This window comes from Scyliorhinus canicula, chromosome 1, assembly GCF_902713615.1.
Source record: "Scyliorhinus canicula chromosome 1, sScyCan1.1, whole genome shotgun sequence".
In the NCBI taxonomy this organism is placed as follows: Eukaryota; Metazoa; Chordata; class Chondrichthyes; order Carcharhiniformes; family Scyliorhinidae; genus Scyliorhinus; species Scyliorhinus canicula.
The window spans coordinates 100,384,606-100,407,221 of record NC_052146.1 but is presented as its reverse complement, the minus strand read 5'-3'; positions in this window follow the sequence as shown (position 1 = coordinate 100,407,221).

Here is a 22,616-nt window from a genome sequence, read left to right as displayed (position 1 = left end):
TTCTGCTGATGTTTTAATTTTTCCCGCGAAGTCAGCGGACGGTATTGTGCCCCCGCTCAACAGCGGCAGCTCTGTACCCTTGGCAAAGTTATGTAGGCATCCGTTCGTGGTGTTGTCCCTTGCTTCTTCCGGACGGATTTCGCTGACGTTGCCGTCTCGTGCGCATTTCCGCTTCTGCGGCCCTCCTGTCATCCCCATTTTCTCTGTTCCTGTGGATGTCAAGTTTGTTAACGTTTCCCTGCCTCCCCCCTCCCCTTCCCTGGCTCTCCTCTTTTGTTCCCGGTCTCCCTCCTCTGCCCCCCTCCTCTCCCCGCTTCTGCCCTCCCCCCAACCCCCCCCCCCCCCCCCCCCAGCCCTGTGGTTCGCCTTTCCTTCCTCTTAGATTTAGCTGTCGCCCCCCCCCCCCCCCCCTTCCCGGTCCATCTCTCCCTCTCATGCTTTGGCTACTTTCCCATTTCTTGGTTACCTGACTGTTCTTCTGCTTGTTTGTTGGCCACGAACAGGTCCCGGAACAATTGGGTGAACGGCTCCCACATTCTGTGGAAGCTGTCGTCTGACCCTCAGATGGCGAATTTGATTTTCTCCATTTGAAGAGATTCTGAGAGGTCAGACAGCCAGTCTGCAGCTTTGGGTGGTGCTGCTGACCGCCAGCTGAACAGGATTCTACGGCGGGCAATCAGGTAGGCAAAGGCAAGGGCGTCCGCCCCCCTCCCCAGGAATAGATCTGGCTGGTCTGAAACCCTGAAGACCACCACTTTCGGGCATGGCTCCACCCTCACCACTTTGGCCATATCCTCGAAGAAGGCTGTCCAGTACTCCACAAGTCTGGGGCAAGTCCAGAACATGTGGTTGGCCGGGCCTCTTTGGCACCGTTCACATCTGTCTTCCATGTCTGGGAAGAACCTACTCATATGGTTCTTGTTAAGTGGGCTCTGTGTACCACTTTTAGTTGCGTCAGGCTGAGCCTTGCGCACGTGGAGGTGGAGTTGACCCTATGCAGTGTTTCGCTCCAGAGTCCCCACCCTATCTCCATCCCCAGGTCCTCCTCCCACTACCTTCTTGTTGCGTCTAGTACGGTGTCGGCCCCTTCTACCAGTCGGTCGTACATGTCGCTACAGTTTCCTTTACCGAGTATGCTTGCGTCTAGTAACTCTTCCAGTAGTGGCTGTCGTGGTGGTTGTGGGTATGTCCTTGTCTCCTTTCGTAGGAAGTTTTTTAATTGCAGGTACCTTAGCTCGTTCCCCCTGGCTAGCTGGAATTTCTCTGTCAGTTCGGCCAGTGTGTGTTGCTATTGTTAACACAACTAGTTGTGCTGCAGCATCAACCTGTTTAACCTTCTTACAAAGCTAATTACTGGAGTGTTTATGTTGCTCATCCAAAGGCCTGAAAGGATAGTCTTGAGGACATAAAAATTGTTACTCCCTTGTTCAAAAATGACTGCAAACATAAGCTCAGCAACTACAGGCCAATCAGTTTAACTTCAATGGTGGACAAGCTTTCGGAAAGAATAATTAACAATCACTCAGGCAAATGAAGATTAATTAAGAAAAGCCAGCATGGATTTGTTCAGAGAAAATTATGTTTAACTAACTTGCCTGAGTTTTTTGATGAGGTAACAGAGTTGGTCAATGAGGGTAATGCTGACGATGTGGTGTACATGGACTTCCAAAAGGCATTTGATAAAGAACTGCACAACAGAGTTGTGAGAAAAGTTACATGCATGGAATAAAAGGGACAGTAGCAACAGGGATACTAATTTGGCTGAGTGACAGGAAACAAATAGTAGTGGTAAACAGTTGTTTTTCAAACTGGATGAAGGTCAATGGCCGGGATTCTCCAACCCCGCGGCAGGTCGGAGAATCCCCGGGGGGGGGGGGTTGCGGGAATCGCGCCATGTCACACCGAAGCCGGCTCGCCGATTCTCCGGTGCCAATTCTCGGGCACCCGCGGGACTGCCGCCTCGCCGGTCGGGGGCCCTTGAAAGCGGCCCCCACGGCGATTCTCCAGGCCCCGACAGGCCGAGTGGCCCAAGCTCGGCTGAGTCCCGCCGGCGTGAGTCACGTATGGTCCCACACGGCAGGACCTGAAGGTTCTGTGTGCAGGGGCCATCTTGGTGGGAGGGGGCGGGGGATGCGACCCCGGGGGGGGCCAGACCCCACGATCGGGGCGTACTGACCAGCGGGTGGGCTGGTTCTGTGGGGGCCTATGCCCTCCGCGCTCAGCCCCTGTAGGGCTCCGCCATATTGCCCGGGGGCTGGCGCAGAGAGGGGAACCATGCGCATGCGTGGAATCACGCCGGCCGTGGCGTGCATGTGCGAACACGCATGGGCCATAGCCCACATGCGCATACTCGTGCCGACCATGCCGCGTCAGCTGGAGCTGCAGGGACAACTCCAGCGCAAACCTAGCCCCCTAGGAAGGGGAGCATAGCTGGTTTAGCACAGGGCTAAATCACTGGCTTTGAAAGCAGACCAAGGCAGGCCATCAGCACTTTTCAATTCCTGTACCAGCCTCCCCGAACAGGCGCCGGAGTGTGGTGACTAGGGGCTTTTCACAGTAACTTCATTTGAAGCCTACTTGTGACAATAAGCGAATTTAATTTCATTTCATTTTATGATCGAGGACCATTGGTGCCGGAGTGTTTGGCGCGGCTTTTCACGCTGGTGTTAGAACTTGGCCGCGGGAGTGAAGAATCCCGGCCAATAATGGAGTTCTCCATGGATAGGTGTTACGATACCATCTACAAGATGTATTGCAATAATTCATCAAGGTTCCTCAGACAGCACCTTCCAAACCAACTACCATCGAGAAGCACAGAAGCAGCAGATACCTGGGAACCCCAACACCTGGAGGTTCCACTCCAAGTCACGCACCACCCTGATTTGGAAATATATCGCTGTTCCTTTAGTGTCACTGGGGCAAAATCCATGAACTCCCTTCCTAACAGCATGGTGGGTTACCTACACCTCTGGGACTACAGCAGTTCAAGAAGGCAAAGCACCGCCACCTTCTGAAGGGCAACTAGGGATGGCCAATAAATGCTGGCCTAACCAGCGACACCCACATCCTGTTAATGAATAAAACAAAAGACTCCTGCTCTTCCCGATATATATTGATAACCTAGACCTTGATGTACACAGCACAATTTCAGAATTTTCAAATGATACAGAACTTGGAGAGATAATGAATCATGAGGAAGATTGTGTAAAACTTCGAAAGGACATAGACAGATTGATGAACTGGATGGACAGGTGACAGATTAAATTAGATGTAGTGAAGTGTGAAGTGATACTTTTTTTTAATAAACATTTTATTGAGGTTTTTTTTGGCATTGTAACAGCAGCAATATAAACATTGTAGATAATATTAACATAGTGCAAATACTGCCTCCCTCTCCCACACCGTGGACATAACGTCAGCAAACCCCTGCCAAAATCCCCTAAGCTTCGGACATGTCCAGAACATGTGGACATGGTTCACTGCCCCCCCCCCCCCCCCCCCCCCCCCGCACATTTTGCACACCTATCTTCCACCCCAAAGAATCTGCTCATCTGAGCCTCTGTCATGTGAGCCCGGTGCATGACCTTGAATTGAATCAGGCTGAGCCTGGCACACGTCGCGATCGCGTTGACTCTACTCTACGCGTCTGCCCAAAGACCCTCCTCTATCTCTCCCCCCAGCTCCTCCTCCCACTTTCGCTTCAGCTCCTTGGTCTGTGTCTCCTCTGATTCCATAAGCTCCTTATAAATGCCAGAAATGCTCCCCTCACCTATCCATCCTCTAGAAACCACCCTATCCCGAAACTCCCTTAGCGGCAGGGATGGGAAGGTTGGTACCTGTCTACGCAGAAAGTCCCCCACCTGCAGATATCAAAATTTGTTTCCCCCCGCCAATGCAAACTTCTCCTCCAGTGCCTTCATACTCGGAAAGCCCCCCCTCTATAAACATATCCCCCATTCTCTCAGTCCCTGCTCGCCGCCAAATTCGGAACCCCCTGTCCATCCACCCCGGGGCAAACCGATGATTATCGCAGATTGGGGATCAGACCGATGCTCCCACTGCTCCCACATATCTCCTCCACTGCCCCCAGACTCTCACGGCCGCTACAACCATGAGTCTAGTGGAGTACCGCACCGGCGGGAACTTGTGCCCATGCAAGAAGCCGCCTCCATACACATCCATGCCAACCCCCCCCCCCCCCATCCCCCCCCCCCCCCCCCATCCCCCCCCCCACCAGCCACTTCCTAATCATGGTTATGTTAGTAATTTCTATGTTAGTAATAATTGCTAAAATTCGGCAGCGCCAGCCCCCCCTCCTCTTCCCCCCCCGGACTCCACTCAAGCATTACCCTCCTCACTGACTGCCCCCCATACAAAGCCCGTGATAACTTTCTGGAGCCACTTCAAAGAGGACCGTGGGGTGAAGATGGAAGACATTGAAAAACAAACAGGAATCTCAGGAGGACCGTCATTTTCACCGTTTGCCCGCTGGAGACAACGGGAGCGCATCCCATCTCCGGAAACCCTCCTTCGTCTGATCTACCAACCGGGCCAAGTTAAATTTATGTAGCCTATCCCAATCCCTCGATACCTAGGTACCTGAAATTATCCCCTACCAATCTAAATGGCAGTTTCCCCAGTCGCCTCTCCTGACCCCTCGCCTGGACCACAAACATCTCGCTCTTCCCCATATTAAGCTCATACCCCGAAAACCGGCCGAATTCCCCTAAAATTTCCATTATTCCTTCCATCCCCTCAATTGGATCGGAACCATACAAAAGCAGGTCGTCCGGATACAGGATACAGCGAGACTCTGTGCTCCAACGCCCCCCCCCCCCCCCCCCCCCCCACAAACCCCCCCCCCCCCCCCCCCCAACCGGACCAGCCCCTTCCAGACCCTTGAGGCCCTCAGAGCATTTGCCAGCGGCTCTATGGCTAATGCAAACAGCAGTGGGGAGAGGGGGCATCCCTGTCTTGTCCCCCTGTGCAGTCTAAAATAGTCCGAAGTCGTCCTGTTTGTCCGTACACTTGCCACAGGAGCCCGGTACAGCAACCTGATCCAGTCAATAAAGCCCCTCCCAAATCCGAACCGCCCCAGAATGTATGTAAATCATCCCACTCAACCCGGTCAAAGCTTTCTCCATATCCAACGCGACCACTCCCTCCACCTTGCTACTTTCCGGGGGCATCATGATCATGTTTAACAGCCTTCTTACATTGCCCACCAGCTACCTGCCCTTAACAAACCCCGCCTGATCCTCCACATTGACGTCCAGCACACAATCCTCAATCCTGAAGGCCAAAGTTTTGGCCAGCAGTTTGGCATCCACGTTCAACAGGGAAATCAGCCTGTAAGACCCACATAGCTCCGGGTTCTTGTCCCGTTTCAGGATAAGCTAAATCGTGGCCTGTGACATAGTCTGGGGCAGAATCCATCTTTCCCTCGCCTCATTAAACACCTTCAACAGCACGGTCCCAATATCCCGGAGAACCTTTTGTTGAACTCCACTGGGTACCCGTCCGGTCCCGGGGCCTTACCTGACTGCATGGCCTTCAAGCCCTCCACTATCTCTTCCAACCCGATCGGGGCCCCCAGTCCTTCTACCAGCACCCGGTCCACCTTCGGGAAAGTCAGCCCCTCCAGGAAGTGCCTCATCCCCTAAGGTCCCGCAGGGGGTTCCGACCTGTACAACCTGCTGTAGAAATCCCTGAATGCCTTGCTCACTCCTGCCAAATACCCAACTAAGTCCTCATCCCTATCAATAACTTTCCCTATTTCTCTAGCTGCCTCCCTCTTTCTGAGCTGCTGTGCAATTATCCTGCTGGCCTTCTCACCATGCTCGTAGATCGCCCCCCCTTGCCTTTCTGAGCTGTTCCACTGCCCTCAGTGTGGTTAACAAACCGAATTCCGCCTGTAGCCTCTGTCTTCCATTAAAAGCCCTGCCTCTGGAGTCTCTGCGTACCTCCTGTCGACTTGTAGAATCCCTTTTACCAGTCAGTCCGTCTCTGCCCTGTCCGCCCTGTCCCTGTGAGCCCGTATCGAGATTAGCTCTCCTCTCACCACTGCCTTCAGCGCTTCCCAAACCACCACTGCTGAGGCCTCCCCGTATCTTTAACCCGCAGGTAATTTTGTATGCATTTCCTCAGCCTCTCGCACACCGCTTTGTCCGCCAATAGCCCTACATCCAACCTCCATTGCGGGCGCCGATTGCTATTTGTGCTAACCTGCAGGTCAACCCAGTGTGGAACATGTTCCGAGATCGTAATCGCCGAATACCCCTGTCCACCACCCCTGCCAGCAAGGCCCTACCCAAAACAAAGAAATCGATCCGAGAGTATGCCTTATGTATGTGGGAGTAGAAGGAAAACTCCTTCACCCTCGGCTGCCTAAATCTCCATGGATCCCCCCACCCCCACCCCAGCTGCTCCATGAACCCTTTCAGTTCCTTTGCCATTGCTGGCACCCTGCCCGTTTTCGACCATGACTGATCCAGGACGAGATCAATAACTGTATTAAAGTTCCCTCCCATGATCAGCTTGGACGAGTCCAGGTCCGGTATCTTCCTCAGCACCCTCTTTATAAATTCCACGTCATCCCAATTTGGCGCATACACATTAACCAGCACTACCTTCATCCCCTCCAGCTTACCACGAACCATAATATATTGAACCCCACATCCAAAACTATTCTACCCACCTCAAATATCACCCGCTTATTAATCAAGATCGCAACCCCTCTAGTCTTTGTATCCAGCCCCGAGTGGAAGACCTGACTGATCCAGCCTTTCCTCAATCTAACCTGGTCCACTACTCTAAGGTGCGTCTCCTGCAGCATTACCACGTCCGCCTTCAGTCCCCTCAGGTGCGCAAATACACGTATCCTGTTAACCGGCCATTCAACCCTCAAATATTCCAGGTGATCAGCCTAGTTGGGGGGAAAGTGCCCCCACCGACCAGCCATCCACTTTCTTAGGCCGGCCTCCAGCCCGTGCGCCGCGCCTCCTCCAGCCCACCCCCCGGCAGCCCCCGCCACCGACCTCCTCACTGCCCCTCCACCGAAGCCCCGCATCAACAGAACCACTCCCCTCCCCTTGCAACATTACTCTAAAACCTAACCCATATAGTAAACTAAACATCCCACAAAAGTGCACATCAACGAAAGAGACATTTCCAACATCCACCAAAAAGAAAACCCGAAAATGTAAAAACGTTTCCCCCCTCCTTCTTAAATAGAACTCAAAAACAGAGGAGAAAAAATAAGAGGAGAAAAAACAAATTTAAAAAAGAAAGGGGTCCAATATAAGCCAACAAGTTGCTTCAAAGTTCGAGTTCTCAGCCCCCCACCAGTCCAGCGCGTCTTCGGGCGACTCAAATAATGATGCTGGTTCTCATATATGACCCAGAGATGACCCGGATACAGCTGTCCAAACTTCACCTAATTCTTGAAGAAGATTGACTTAACTTGGTTAAAGCCTGCCCTTTTCCTAGCCACCTCCACACTCAGGTCCTGGTACACCCACAGGATACAGTTGTCCCATTTACAGCTCCGTGTTCGCTCGGCCCACTGATGAATACATTCCTTGTTCAGGAACCTGTGGAATCTCACCACCATTGCCCTCGGAGGTTCCCCCGTTTGCAGCTTCCTCGCAAGCGCTCTGGACACCCTGTCCACCTCCAAGGGTCAGGAGAATGCCCCCTCCCCCAGCAGATTTTCAAACATACCCTACGTATGCCCCAGCATCAGCTCCCTCAGCCCCCATCTGGGAGCTCGACAATTCTTACGTTCTGCCGGCGGGACCTATAGGTCCTCCTCCTTCTCCAGAAGCCTTTTCTGCTGGCCCTGCAGATTCCCCACCTCCAGCTCCACCGCTGTTTGATGCTCCTCCTGCTCAGCCAGCGCCTTCTCCACCTTCTGGATTGCCCGATCCTGGACATCCAATCTGTGCTCGGTGCATTTAAATATATTGGACTGGAAATTGGACAGACTAAGTTAGGGGTAACTTTACGTCAGCAATCTTATTTGGAAAGCATCAGCCCAACAGCAATTAGTCGTGGCCGGGTTTCACAAAAAGACGCAATGGTTTCGACGATAGAAAAAGAGCAACTGCGGAGTTTAATTGGGCAACTGAACTGGTTAGGTATGGGTGGTACATGCAAAGTCGATGAAAGCTACTCGAGGTAAATCCCCCCTCTACCCACAGAATGGTGAACTTGATCTTCTCGAAATGCAAAAACCCACATCCCTACGTTCAATAATTCCAAGTCCAGCGAGCCCAACAAAATCCTTCGCCGGGTTATCAGAGGGCAGCACATTAGCATAGTGGTTAGCACAGTTGCTTCACAGCTCCAGGGTCCCAGGTTCGATTCCTGACTTGGGTCACTGTCTGTGTGGGGTCTGCACGGTCTCCATGTGCCTGCGTGGGTATCCTCCGGCTGCTCCAGTTTCCTCCTACAGTCCAACGATGTGCAGGTGAGTTGGATTGACTCTTCTAAATTGCCCTTAGTGTCCAAAAAAGGTTATGTGGGGTTACAGGGCTAGGGTGGAGAGTTGGGATTAACTGGGTGCTCTTTCCAAGTGCCAGTGCAGACTCGTTGGGCTGAATGGGCTCCTTCTGCACTGTAAATTCTATGATTCTATGTTCAGGGAGTCAAAGGCCAACACATCGGCCTCTCTGCCCACCTGCACTCTCGGATCCTCCGACAATCCAAATATTGCCACCTCCGAACTCAGAGCTAACGTTACCCCCAAAAACCTTTGACATCAAATCTGAAAATCTCATCTGAAACTCCCTCAATGGAGGGTTCGCAGGCCATCCCTGCACATCGCCCACACCTATCCGCCACCCCAGAAAAGAACAGACTCGCCTTGGACACTGTCACGTGGGCCCTGTGTACTACTTTAAACTGGATGAGGCTAAGTCTTGCACACGATGAAGATGCATTAACCCTCCACAGAGCCTCACTCCATGCTCCAGTGCCCCACCCCCAGCTCCTCCTGCCACTTATGCCTAACCTCCTCCACTGGGGCACTCTCTCTCTTCATCCACTCCCCATATGTCCGAGACCTTGCCCTCTCCTATTTACTCCTCAGACAGAAGTTTGTCCTGCAGTGCCGGGGGTAGCGGTGTCGGATATGAAAGCACCTCCTTCCTCATAAAGTCCCTAACCTGCAGAGACCTGAACCCATTCCCCTTCGGCAACTGATAGTCCCCTCCAGCTCCTCCAGATCTGCAAACTTCCCTCCAAACAATAAATCCCTCAGGTATTCTATCCTCACCTGCCGCCATGCCCGGTACATTGCATCCTACCCAGCTTAGCAAACCTATGATTGTGCCAAATCGGTGCCCATAGGGACATACCTTCCCTCACTCCGACTGACCAAATTGGCAGCCCCCCAACTCCTTTCCTATCCTGGGCATTAATTGAGAATATCTCACTTTCCCCATGTTGAGCTTAGCTTTCCCCATCTCAGTGAAAATCTATCAAACTCCCCCAAAATCCCCATGATCCTGTCAAAGCTCCTGACCGGGTCAAAATATACAGCAGGAAATCCGCGTACAAAGAAACTTGGTGCTCCACAGCCCCCCCCCCCCCCCCCCCCCCGCCCCACCCCCCACCACCCCACCTCACCTCCTCGAGACCCTATGCACCACTACCAAGGGCTCAATTGCCAGAGCAAAGAGCAGCGTGGAGAGTGGACACCCCTACCTTATCCCTGGTGTTAAGTAATGGGTTAATTAGTTGTCTCATTTATGCAGAGCTTCTAATTGGCTGTTCCAGGGAGATTTGCATACGCGCAGTGCGGTCAGCGTAAGTTGAAGGTGCACCTGCGCAAGTGACCCGAGGAGTTCAAGGGAAGGAAAGCACCCAGCAGAGGGCAGCAGTGCAGAGCTTCTGATTGGCTGTTCCGGGGAGATTTGCATACGTGCAGTGCGGTCAGCGTAAGTTGAAGGTGTACCTGCGCAAGTGACCCAAGGAGTTCGAGGGAGGGAAAGCATCCAGCAGAGGGCAGCAGAGCCGAGCTTCTGATTGGCTGTTCCGGGGAGATTTGCATACGTGCAGTGCGGTCAGCGTAAGTTGAAAGTGTACCTGCGCAAGTGACCCGAGGAGTTCGCGGGAAGGCAAGCATCCAGCAGAGGGCAGCAGTGCAGAGCTTCTGATTGGCTGTTCCGGGGAGATTTACATATGTGCAGTGCGGTCAGCGTAAGTTGAAGGTGTACCTGCGCAAGTGACCCGAGGAGTTCGAGGGACCGCAAGCATCCAGCAGAGGGCAGCAGAGCAGAGCTTCTGATTGGCTGTTCCGGGGAGATTTGCATACATGCAGTGCGGTCAGCTTTTCAGTAGTTGGGAAGTTAGTTCAGTGGGAATAAGGCTAGGGCAGTTGAATGTTCCTCCTGCAGAATGTGGGAGGAAAGGGTCACCTCGAATGTCCCCGCTGACTCCATCTGCGGGAAGTGCACCGAACTCCAGCTCCTCGAAAACCACGTTAGGGACCTGGAGCTGGATGAACTTCGGATCATTCGGGAGGCGGAGGGGGTTATTGAGAGGAGTTATATGGAGGTAGTCACACCTCAGCTAAAAGAAGAAGGTAGATGGGTTACTGTCAGGGGAGGGAGAGGGAACCGGCAGGCAGTGCAGGGATCCCCTGTGGTCGTTCCCCTCTATAACAAGTATACCATTTTGGATACTGTTGCAGGGGACAACTTACCAGGAGTAAGCAATGAGGCACAGGTCTCTGGCACAGAATCTGTCCCTGTTTCTCAGAAGGGAAGGAGAAGAGGAACAGAGCACTTGTCATTGGGGACTCCATAGTTAGAGGAACGGACAGGAGGATCTGTGGGAACGAAAGAGACTCACGGTTGGTGTGTTGCCTCCCAGGTGCCAGGGTTCGTGATGTCTCTGATCGTGTTTTTGGGATCCTTAAGGGAGAGGGGGAGCAGCACCAAGTCGAGGTCCACATAGGTACCAACGACATAGGTAGGAAGAGAGATGGTGGATTTGAGACAGAAATTCAGGTAGCTAGGGTGGAAGCTGAGAGCTAGAACAAACAGAGTTGTTATCTCTGGGATGTTGCCCGTGCCACGTGCTAGCGAAGTGAGAAATAAGGAGAGAGAGGAGTTGAACACGTGGCTACAGGGATGGTGCAGGAGGGAGGCTTTTGGTTTCCTGGATAATTTTGGCTCATTCTGGGGTAGGTGGGACCTCTACAAACAGGATGGTCTTCACCTGAACCAGAGGGGTACCAATATCCTGGGGGGGGAGATTTGCTAGTGCTCTTCGGGGGGGGGTTTAAACTAATTCAGCAGGGGGATGGGAACCTAAATTGTAGTCCCAGTGTACAGGATGTTGAGAGTAGTGAGGTCAGGGATAGGGTTAAAAGTTCGAAAGAGGGCACCGGCAAGCAAGATGCTGGTTTGAAGTGTGTCTACTTCAACGCCAGGAGCATCCGGAATAAGGTGGGTGAGCTTGCAGCATGGGCTGGTACCTGGGATCTCGATGTTGTGGCGATTTCGGAGACATGGGTAGAGCAGGGACAGGAATGGTTGTTGCAGGTTCCAGGATTTAGATGTTTCTATAAGAACAGAGAAGATGGTAAAAGAGGGGGGGGGTGGGGTGTGGCATTGTTAATCAAGTATTACGGCGGTAGAAAGGAAGTTTGAGCACTCGTCTACTGAGGTAGTATGGGCCGAGGTTAGGAACAGGAGAGGAGAGGTCACCCTGTTGGCAGTTGTCCATAGACCTCCGAATAGTTCCAGAGATGTAGAGGAAAGGATTGCAAAGATGATTCTCAACAGGAGCGAGAGTAACAGGGTAGTTGTTATGGGGGACTTTAACTTTCCAAATATTGACTGGAAATACTATAGTTCGAGTACGATAGATGGGTCAGTTTTTGTGCAGTGTGTGCAGGAGGGTTTTCTGACACAGTATGTAGACAGGCCAACAAGGGGCGAGGCCACATTGGATTTGGTACTGGGTAATGAACCCGGTCAGGTGTTAGATTTAGATGTAGGTGAGCACTTTGGTGATAGTGATCACAATTCGGTTATGTTTACTTTAGCAATGGGCAGGGATAGGTATATACCGCAAGGCAAGAATTATAGCTGGGGGAAAGGCAATTATGATGCTATTCGGCAATATTTAGGATGTATAGGATGGGGAAGGAAACTGCAGGGGGTGGGTACAATCGAAATTTGGAGCTTTTTCAAGGAACATCTACAGTGTGTCCTTGATAAGTATGTACCTGTCAGGCAGGGAGGAAGTTGTCGAGCAAGGGAACCGTGGTTTACTGAGGAAGTTGAAGCACTTGTCAAGAGGAAGAAGAAGATTTATGTTAGGGTGAGACATGAAGGCTCAGTTAGGGCACTTGAGAGTTACAAGTTAGCCAGGAAGGACCTAAAGGGAGAGTTAAGAAGAGCGAGGAGAGGACATGAAAAGTCATTGGCGGATAGGATCAAGGAAAAGCCTAAGGCTTTCTATAGGTATATCAAGAACAAAAGAATGACGAGAGTAAGATTAGGGCCAATCAAGGATAGTAGTGGAAAGTTGTGTGTGGAATCAAAGGACATAGGGGAAGAGTTAAATGGATATTGTTCGTCAGCGTTTACACTGGAGAAAGACAATGTTGTCGAGGACAATACTCAGGTTCAGTCGACCAGGCTAGATGGAATTGAGGTTCACAAGGAGGAGGTGTTAGCAATTTTGGAAAGTTTAATAATAGATAAGTCCCCTGGGCCAGATGGGATTTATCCTAGGATTCTCTGGGAAGCCAGGGAGGAGATTGCAGAGCCTTTGTCCTTGATCTTTATGTCGTCTTTGTCGACAGGAATAGTGCCGGAAGACTGGAGGATAGCAAATGTTGTCCCCTTGTTCAAGAAGGGGAGTAGAGACAACCCTGGTAATTATAGACCTGTGAGCCTTACTTCGGTTGTGGGTAAAATGTTGGAAAAGGTTGTAAAAGATGGTTTATAATCATCTTGAAAAGAACAAGTTGATTAGAGATACTCAACACGGTTTTGTAGAGGGTAGGTCATGCCTTACAAACCTTATTGAGTTTTTTGAGAAGGTGACCAAACAGGTGGATGAGGGTAAAGCAGTTGATGTGGTGTATATGGATTTCAGTAAGGCGTTTGATAAGGTTCCACACGGTAGGCTATTGCAGAAAATAAGGAAGTATGGGATTGAAGGTGATTTAGCGGTTTGGATCAGTAATTGACTAGCTGAAAGAAGGCAGAGGGTGGTGGTTGATGGCAAATGTTCATCCTGGAGTTCAGTTACTATTGGTGTACCGCAAGGATCTGTTTTGGGGCCACTGCTGTTTGTCATTTTTATAAATGACCTGGAAGAGGGTGTAGAAGGATGGGTTAGTAAATTTGCAGATGACACGAAGGTCGGTGGAGTTGTGGATTGTGCTGAAGGATGTTATAGGATATAGAGGGACATAGATAAGCTGCAGAGCTGGACTGAGAGGTGGCAGATGGAGTTTAATGCGGAAAAGTGTGAGGTGGTTCACTTTGGAAGGAGTAACAGGAATGCAGAGCACTGGGCTAATGGCAAGATTCTTGGTAGTGTAGATGAACAGAGAGATCTCGGCATCCAGGTACATAAATCCCTGAAAGTTGCCACCCAGGTTAATAGGGCTGTTAAGAAGGCATATGGTGTGCTAGCCTTTATCAGTAGGGGGATTGAGTTTCGGAGCCACGAGGTCATGCTGCAGCTGCACATAACTCTGGTGCGGCCGCTCCTGGAGTACTGCGTGCAGTTCTGGTCACCACATTATAGGAAGGATGTGGAAGCTTTGGAAAGGGTTCAGAGGAGATTTACTAGGATGTTGCCTGGTATGGAGGGAAGGTCTTACGAGGAAAGGCTCAGGGATTTGAGGTTGTTTTCGTTAGAGAGGAGAAGGCAGGTGACTTAATATAAGAAAGTCAGAGGATTAGATAGGGTGGACAGTGAGAGTCTCTTTCCTCGGATGGTGATGACCAACACGAGGGGACATAGCTTTAAATTGAGGGGTGATAGATATAGGACAGATATCAGAGGCAGTTTCTTTACTCAGAGAGTAGTAGGGGTGTGGAATGCCCTGCCTGCAACAGTAGTAGACTTGCCAACTTTAAGGGCAATTAAGTGGTCACTGGATAGACATATAGATGAAAATGGAATAGTGTAGGTCATATAGGCTTCAGATAGTTTCACAGGTCAGCACAACATCGAGGGCCGAAGGGCCCGTACTGCGCTGTGATGTTCTGTGTTCTATTAAACAGTTAACTCGAAGTGGCTAACTCAGGAAAGGTAATTATATATTTTGAAGATGGAAGTGCTTTCAGAAATTGCAGTAGCTTAAAGTATTCATTAATACCCGCAGTGAAAGAACTGAAAAACCAACAGTTTCTATGTTAGCTTAAAAGCGAGGTACTCTCCAATGGTGTTACTTCTGTCCATTCTATCCTGCCTCAATAATGACGATTTTAATTTTGGAAATGTAATCCCAAAAAAAAGGATTAATATTCCATGGGGAACTGCCTTTGTGCGAGTAAAAGTGGTGGGGAATGCCCTGCCTGTAACAGTAGTAGACTCGCCAACTTTAAGGGCATTTAAGTGGTCACTGGATAGACATTTAGATGAAAATGGAACAGTGTAGGTCAGATAGGCTTCAGATGGTTTCACAGGTCGGCGCAACTTCGAGGGCCGAAGAGCCTGTACTGCGCTGTAATGTTCTATGTTCTATGTTCTCTGTTAAGTGTCCAATAATTGACACTGATATGTAAAGGGGCTTCAGGTGGCCTCTGGGTCTGGTGATGTGTAGAGTTTTGTGCAGAGTCTGTTGGAAGAAATAAAAGTGTGTTGATGAAAAAGGAACAGAACTTTTGTCTCTTCATACCACAGCATCTAATACGTCTATCACCTGGTGCAATCCAAAGTACTCTGAGCTGACCCTGTTAGTCCAAACACTCGCCTTAGGTGCCTTATACAACATCCGAACCCAGTCCACAAATCCTTGTCCAAACTCAAACCACCCCAGCATCTCAAATAAGTACACCCACTCCACTCCATCGAAAGCTTTCACCGCATCCATTGCCACCACCACTCCCACGTCTCAGCCCTCCAAGGGCATCATAATGACATTCGGTAACCTCCAGACATTCGTCCATAGCTACCGCCCTTTCACAAAGCCCGTCTCGTCTTCAGTGACCCAGGTTCAATTCCCGGCTTGGGTTACTGCCTGTGCGGAGTCTACACGTTCTCCCCGTTTCAGCGTGGGTTTCCTCCAGACGCTCCGGTTTCCTCCTACAAGTCTCGGAAGACATGCGTGTTAGGTGAATTGGCATTCTGAATTCTCCCTCAGTGTACTCGAACAGGGGCCGGAATGTGGCGACTAGGGGATTTTCACAGGAACTTCATTGCAGTTTTAATATAAGCCTACTTGTGACACTAATAAAGATTATTATTATTATTACAATCCTCTATCCGCATCACCAGTACCTTCGCCAGCAGCTTTGCATCTACATTCGACAGCAAAATCTGGCAGCACGAAGCACACTAATCCAGGTCCTTGACTTTCTTTAAAGTGAACGAAATTGAAGCCTTAGACAATGTGGGGGGGGGGGGGTTCTACCCTCGCCAGTGACTCATTATACGTCTCGACTAACAGGAGCGCCAGCTCCGACCCAAACCTCTTATAGAACTTGGCTGGGAACCCATCCGGACCTGGAGCCTTCCCCATCTACATCGACCCCACAAAATCCATTACCTCCCTCAGCCCAATCCGGGCCCCTAGTCCCTGCACCTTCTCCTCAGCCACTGTCGGAACTCCTGTCCTTCCAAAAAGTGCTTCAATTCCCGTACTGGCCTCCCTGAACAGGTGCCAGAATGTGATGACTAGGGGCTTTTCACAGTAACTTCATTGAAGCCTACTTGTGACAATAAGCGATTATTATATTATTATTACCATTGCCCCTCTTTATCCAGTTCCCCTAGGTCCACCCCTACTCTCCCGCTGGGCCTCCCCAAGATGTCCACCACCATCTTCCCTTAACCAACTGTCTTACATGAACTCCGTCCACATCAGCATTCCCCACTCTACAACACCCCCTTATAAACAAAGAAGCAACAAAAAAAACAAGCCACCCTACACCCCCACACCCTCCACAGATCGTTCCTACCATTAATTAGCCTGCCTACTAATATTGTAGCCCTCACTCAAGGCAACTGTCTACTCCCCCTTCTTCTCTACCACCCCTCACCTGTAATTCTCCAAAAACAGTTGAACACACTTACCCATTCTACACCCACGCAGGATAAATACAACAATCAACATACAGAATCGCATTCACCTTACTGGCATCACCAAATTTCAGTGTCCTCACAAGCTTCCCAGTCTATGGTTTCTCGTAAAATTACTCGCCTTCTCCGGCAAATCGAAATAAAATTCCTGATTCTAGTGTGTGACCCACAGACGAGCAGGATACAGCACCCCGAACTTAACTCCTTTCTTCTACAGGTCCGTCCCTGTTGAACCCAACCAACCACTTGGCAAACTCCGCACCCCAAGTCCTGGTAGATATGCACTACATCTCCTTCCCAGGTACATTCTCTCATCTCCTTCGCCCACTGCAGAATCATCTTCGTCCACAAAATGATGCAACTGCGCCATCATCGCTCTCAGCTGCTCCCCGCCTTCGATCTCCTCCTCAATACCCTATACGTTCGATACACCTTAGGAGGTTGGTCATCCTCCCCAGCTTCTCAAACACCTTCACCACGAATTTTCTGGCCGCGTTCCTTCAGTCCCCTCAGGCAGCTCCACAATCCGGTGATCCTGCCTCCTGGAGCGATTCTCCAGCTCCTCCACTTTCACTCTCAACCGCTTTTGGCTTTCTGCCAGGTGCACCATCTCTGCCTCCAATGAGACCAACCGGTTCCCATCATCCACCACCTACTCCTCCATCTTCTGGAGTGCCGAACTATGCGCCTCCAGCCTTTGCTCCACTCTCTCGATAGCTGCCCTGATCAGCTCCACCAGCTTAGCCAGGTCTTCCAAGGCCTCTTACCTCTGCTGCTGGAACTTGGCGTTCAAAACGTCCACCAATTGCTTGGTAGACCACTGGGCAGCCAATGACGCTACAGAGCCCTCAACCATCTTTCCCTCTGTCGCACTTCGAAAGTCCTCCTGGCTGGACTACTGCCCCTTGCTCATTACACTCCTCGTTTGGGAAGCCATAAATTGGCCCCACCGGAGGAGAATTCCTGCCTCTCACTGTTAATGCACTTTGCACTAGCAAACACCCCCTACATCGGGTGAAAAGGATCAAACAATCCCACCTTGAGCGGGAGCCACCAAATTAGGGACCACTCACTCCATGGGCACCACCGGAAGTCATCACAATCATTTGATTTAATGATGTTTCATCAAGGTTACGTTAATTCACCAATCAAGTTCAGTCAGTCTAACCTGAGTGGTGGGAAAGCTTTTGGAAGCAATTCTGAGAGCCAGAATTAATCTGCATTTGGAGAGGCAGGGATTAATCAAGAACAGTCAGTATGGTTTTGTTCAGGGGAGGTCATGTCTGACCAACTTAATTAAATTTTCAAAGAGATGATCAGATGTGTAGATGAGGGAAATGCATTTGGTGTGGTCTACTTGGAATTCAGCAAGGCTTTTGATAAAGTTCCACATTGGAGACTGATAGCGAAGGTAAGAGCCAATGGGATCCAAGGAAATTTGGCAAATTGAATCACAAATTGGCTGAGGGTGATGGTTGAGGGGTGTTTTTATGACTGGAAGCATGTTTCCAGTGGGGTCCCGCATGGATCAGTGTTGGGGCCCTTGCAGTTTGTGGTTTATTTAAATAATTTAGATACGAATGGAGGAGGGTTGATCAGTATGTTTGCGGATGATAAGAAAATTGGTGGGATGGTAAATAGTGAGGAGGATAGCCTTCAATTACAGGAGAACATAGACATGCTGGTCAGATGGACTGATCAGCGGCAAATGGGATTCAATCCGGATAAGTGTGAGGTGATGCACTTGGGCAGGGCAAAGAAGGCAAGGGAACACATCAGGGGCAGCAGGGTAGCATGGTGGTTAGCATAAATGCTTCACAGCTCCAGGGTCCCAGGTTCGATTCCCGGCTGGGTCACTGTCTGTGTGGAGTCTGCACGTCCTCCCCCTGTGTGCGTGGGTTTCCTCCGGGTGCTCCGGTTTCCTCCCACAGTCCAAAGATGTGCGGGTTAGGTGGATTGGCCATGCTAAATTGCCCGTAGTGTCCTAATTAAAGTAAGGTTAAGGGGGGGGGTTGTTGGGTTAAGGGTATAGGGTGGATACGTGGGTTTGAGTAGGGTGATCATGGCTCGGCACAACATTGAGGGCCGAAGGGCCTGTTCTGTGCTGTACTGTTCTATGTTCTATGTTCTACATGATAAATGGCAGGACCCTAGGAAACACCATGAATCAGAGGGATTTTTGTGTGCATGCACACCTATCCCTTAAGATAGCAGAGCAGGTGGTTACAGTGGTTAAGAAGAGCAGGGAGGTTCTGCTGGAGCTGTATAAAACATTGGTTATGCTAGACTATTGTGTGCAGTTCTGGCGTCCATATTATAGGAGGGATGTGATAGCACTGGAAAGGGTGCTGTGGAGATTTACCAGGATGTTGCCTGTGCTGGAGAGTTTTAGTTATGAAGAATGATTGGATAGACTGGGGTTGTTTTCCTTGGAGCAGAGGAGACTGAGGGGGGACATGATTGAGGTGTATAAAATTATGAGAGGCATAGATAGAGTAAACAGAAACAAATAATTTCCCCGTGGTGGCGAGGTCAATGACCAGGGGGCATAGATTTAAGGTAAGGGGCAGGAGGTTTAGAGGGAATGTGAGGCGACCTTTGTTGTCCCGAGGGTGGTGGGAGTTTGGAATTTGCTGCCTGAAAGGGTGGTGAAGGCAGAAACCCTTATAACATTTAAGAAGTGTTTAGATGTGCACTTGCAATCGCAGGGCATACAAGGCTATGGACTATTGGAAAATTGGATTAGAATGGTTAGGTGGCTGTGTGGTTGTGTTTGACCAGTGCAGATGTGATGGGCCGTTGGCCTTTTCTATGCTGTATGATTTATAATTCTATGACTCTATGACTCTATCTCATTCGTCTTCAACTTTCATGGTATTTCTTTTCTGGTGTTAGCCTACAAATTATTGAATTTTTCTTTCAGTAATGGTGGGATTTGGTGCACAGAATCTCTGGGTTATTAGACTCCTGTCATTATAACTACATTTTTGTCCCCAAAACAGATGAGTGTTTAAAAAGTTATTTAACTTTGCATATCACTCCCATTACTTGTAGGTTTCTTTGCTGGACGAAAAGGTTGTGATTTCCACCCCAAAGATTGATTCATATTATTCCATTTCTGGTTTCCTCTCCATGGTCGCATTTGCGCCCAGCCAGCAGGATTATCAATGTATATTAAAATCAAATTTCCCAATCTGTGAAGGGCCACTTGGGGAGACTAGTCCTGAAGCAGTTGAGTGCACTTATCCTGCAGTGCCATTTATTACAATGGCTCATTAGATTGCCACTGCTCCTTTTTCATACTCATTAAAAAAAATACTTCCATCTACACAACACTTTTCATGATAATGTGTCAAAGCGCTTTTTAAAAAAAAGTACTTTTAAGTGTAGTCACTGTTGTACTGTAGGAAATATGGAAGCTAATTTGCACACAGCAAACTCCCACAAACTGCAATGCAACAATTACCAGATATTCTGTCTTTGTGATGTTGATTGAAGGATAAATATTAGCCAAGACAACTCTCCAGTTTTTCTTAGAAGTAATACCATGGGATATCTTACATCCACCTAAGAGGGTTGATGGAACCTCAATTTAAGATCTCATCCAAAGGCCCCCATCCCAGATAGTACCGACATCCATCAGTACTATACTGGAGCATCAGTCTTGATTTTTGCACCTAAACTTCAAATATAACACACAAATGCCTCATAGCTCAGCTATGCTGGAGGACTTTCCTGTGGGTAAATGGACTTGACTAACCGAGATCTAATTGGATGGTGAAATAAATTTGAAGGGCTGTATGGCATATTCCTGTATCAATGTTCTTATTATAATGTTAGTACCGCCTCTGATGTTTAATGCAAGGGTATCCCAAAGCCCAGAAGGGTATCACGGAACCCCAGTTCTTAGTGGTGTTTATTACAATTTGGTATACTGTGAGAAACCAGGGAGGAATAGTGCAGTCATTGTGTGATCAATTAATGAAGAGTATATATTAACTTAAAAGGAAAAAAAACACACAGCAAGAAGGACTATAATACACTACAATTAATTACACTGATGCCTGCACACACACCGTATTACATGAAATGTCCCTTTGTTTCCCAACTACCTATGTTCCCTGAGACACCGCTTTGTTCCCAAACAACAGCCAATAGTATATATTTTTTATGTGTTAAATCCAACAAATACCATGCACAGGTTATTTGGCCATGTTTGGGAAAACCTTGTTCAGTTTCAGTGAAGGCGAAATCTTCTCGCTTCAAGTGTTGGATCTTAACTGGCTACCGATTTAGCAGTAACTTGTTTTTGGGAGATTGTGTCTGGAGCTGCATGGGGCTGTGATGGTAGCTGCTACCACTGTGCCCTTTTCTCCAGTTATTGTGTTTGGATTCTTTGGTGTTAGCCACCCTGTGGATCTGGCTTTTAGCATATACTTGTCTATTTCCTTATCTCTCCACTTTGAAATAACCTCTTCTATACCCCAGTGTTTCCCCCTAATCACTAGTGTTATGGGAGCGGTGTTTTCAGAACCCCAAAATGTATCATGGAGTTCAACCAACACCCACCTTTAATGGATTGTTGCTTTTGAAGCTCACAGCTTGGTCGCCAGGTGTGGTATTACAATTATGGACACGTGGGTTTTTAAACACAAAACAATGTTTATTCCATAAATTCAACTTAACCTTTTTAAATAAACTTTGGATCATTTACCACCCCTTACTTCAAAGATAATCCCGAAAATAATACAACACTAAATAATCCCTCAAAATGTTCCTTCAAACCTCCAAAAGACTTAACACCTTTAAACAGAAACACATCAGGTTAAATAGAACATAGAACATAGAACAGTACAGCACAGAACAGGCCCTTCGGCCCTCAATGTTGTGCCGAACAATGATCACCCTACTCATCCACCCTATACCCGTAACCCAACAATCCCCCCCTTAACCTTACTTTTATTAGGACACTACGGGCAATTTAGCATGGCCAATCCACCTAACCCGCACATCTTTGGACTGTGGGAGGAAACCGGAGCACCCGGAGGAAACCCACGCACACAGGGGGAGGATGTGCAGACTCCACACAGACAGTGACCCAGCCGGGAATCGAACCGGGGACCCTGGAGCTGTGAAGCATTTATGCTAACCACCATGCTACCCTGCTGCCCCAATACATTACTATTATGAGTTTAAATCACCCAAATGATTCAGAGATAGTCTTTCCTGGCAGAGATCACAGCAAATCCAGCTCACTGCAAACACAGACACACCCAAGCTCTTTTCCGCAAAACTGAAACCAAAACACTGCACAATGACTGAGCTAAAGATCCAGCTCCACCCACACTCTGACATCACGTCAGTAATATGAGCTGCTCAATTTCTTAACGGTACATTGCTTAAACATCCATTTCTTAAAGGTACATTGCTTAAACATCCATTTCTTAAAGGTACTCTCACGTGACACTTGCCTTTCTCGCTGAAATGCTAGTTTGCATTTCAAAATCTCTTCAGAGAGCTGGCCTTCAATTCCCTTTTTTATTTATTTTATCCCAATTTCATTTTTAAATCTTAATTTTCTCAGATTTTTAACAATACACATGTAGCAGGCTTCATATTAATCTTCTACTAAGGTAGAATGTGAAATATGTTTAATTGGCTTATCCCTTTGAGGCTATCAGGTTGACATTTTTCAAGAGGACAGTTAAGATGGACTTTCGTTCCAGTCAACAGTGGGTAGGATGGGAGAATACAGTGGGAGCACAGAAGTCAGGTTTACATTGACATGAAAATGATTTGTGACCATCCACTCTGGCTTTCAATGGAGGTGCACATTTCCCATTGTGCCATGCTGGGAACAGCATTTGAATATATTTGAATATCATAAATGCTCATTATGAAGGACACTCACTGGATTCACAGACCCACATAGGATCAAAAGGCCATGGGCCCAATTCTCCGCTGCCCACAATGGGTCGGAGAATAGCGGGAGGGCCTTCCCGACAATTTTCCCGACCACCCGCTATTCTCCCTCCCCCCCCAATGGCCGCCCCACGACACGAATCGCTGCTCGCCGTTTTTTTACGGCGAACAGCGATTCTCCCCTGGCTGATGGGCCAAGTTCCCAGGCCTTTACGGCCGTTTTCACGAACGCAAACACACCTGCTCTCACCATTCGTGAAAACGGCCGCAAAGTTCCGTTCCCGACAACCGTGGCACCGATTGGCACGGCCGCACCACGGCCGTGCCAAGGGTGGCATGGGCCCGCGATCGGTGCCCACCGATCGTGGGCAGCGGGTCCGAAACCCGCGCACTCTTTGTTCCTCCGCCGCCCC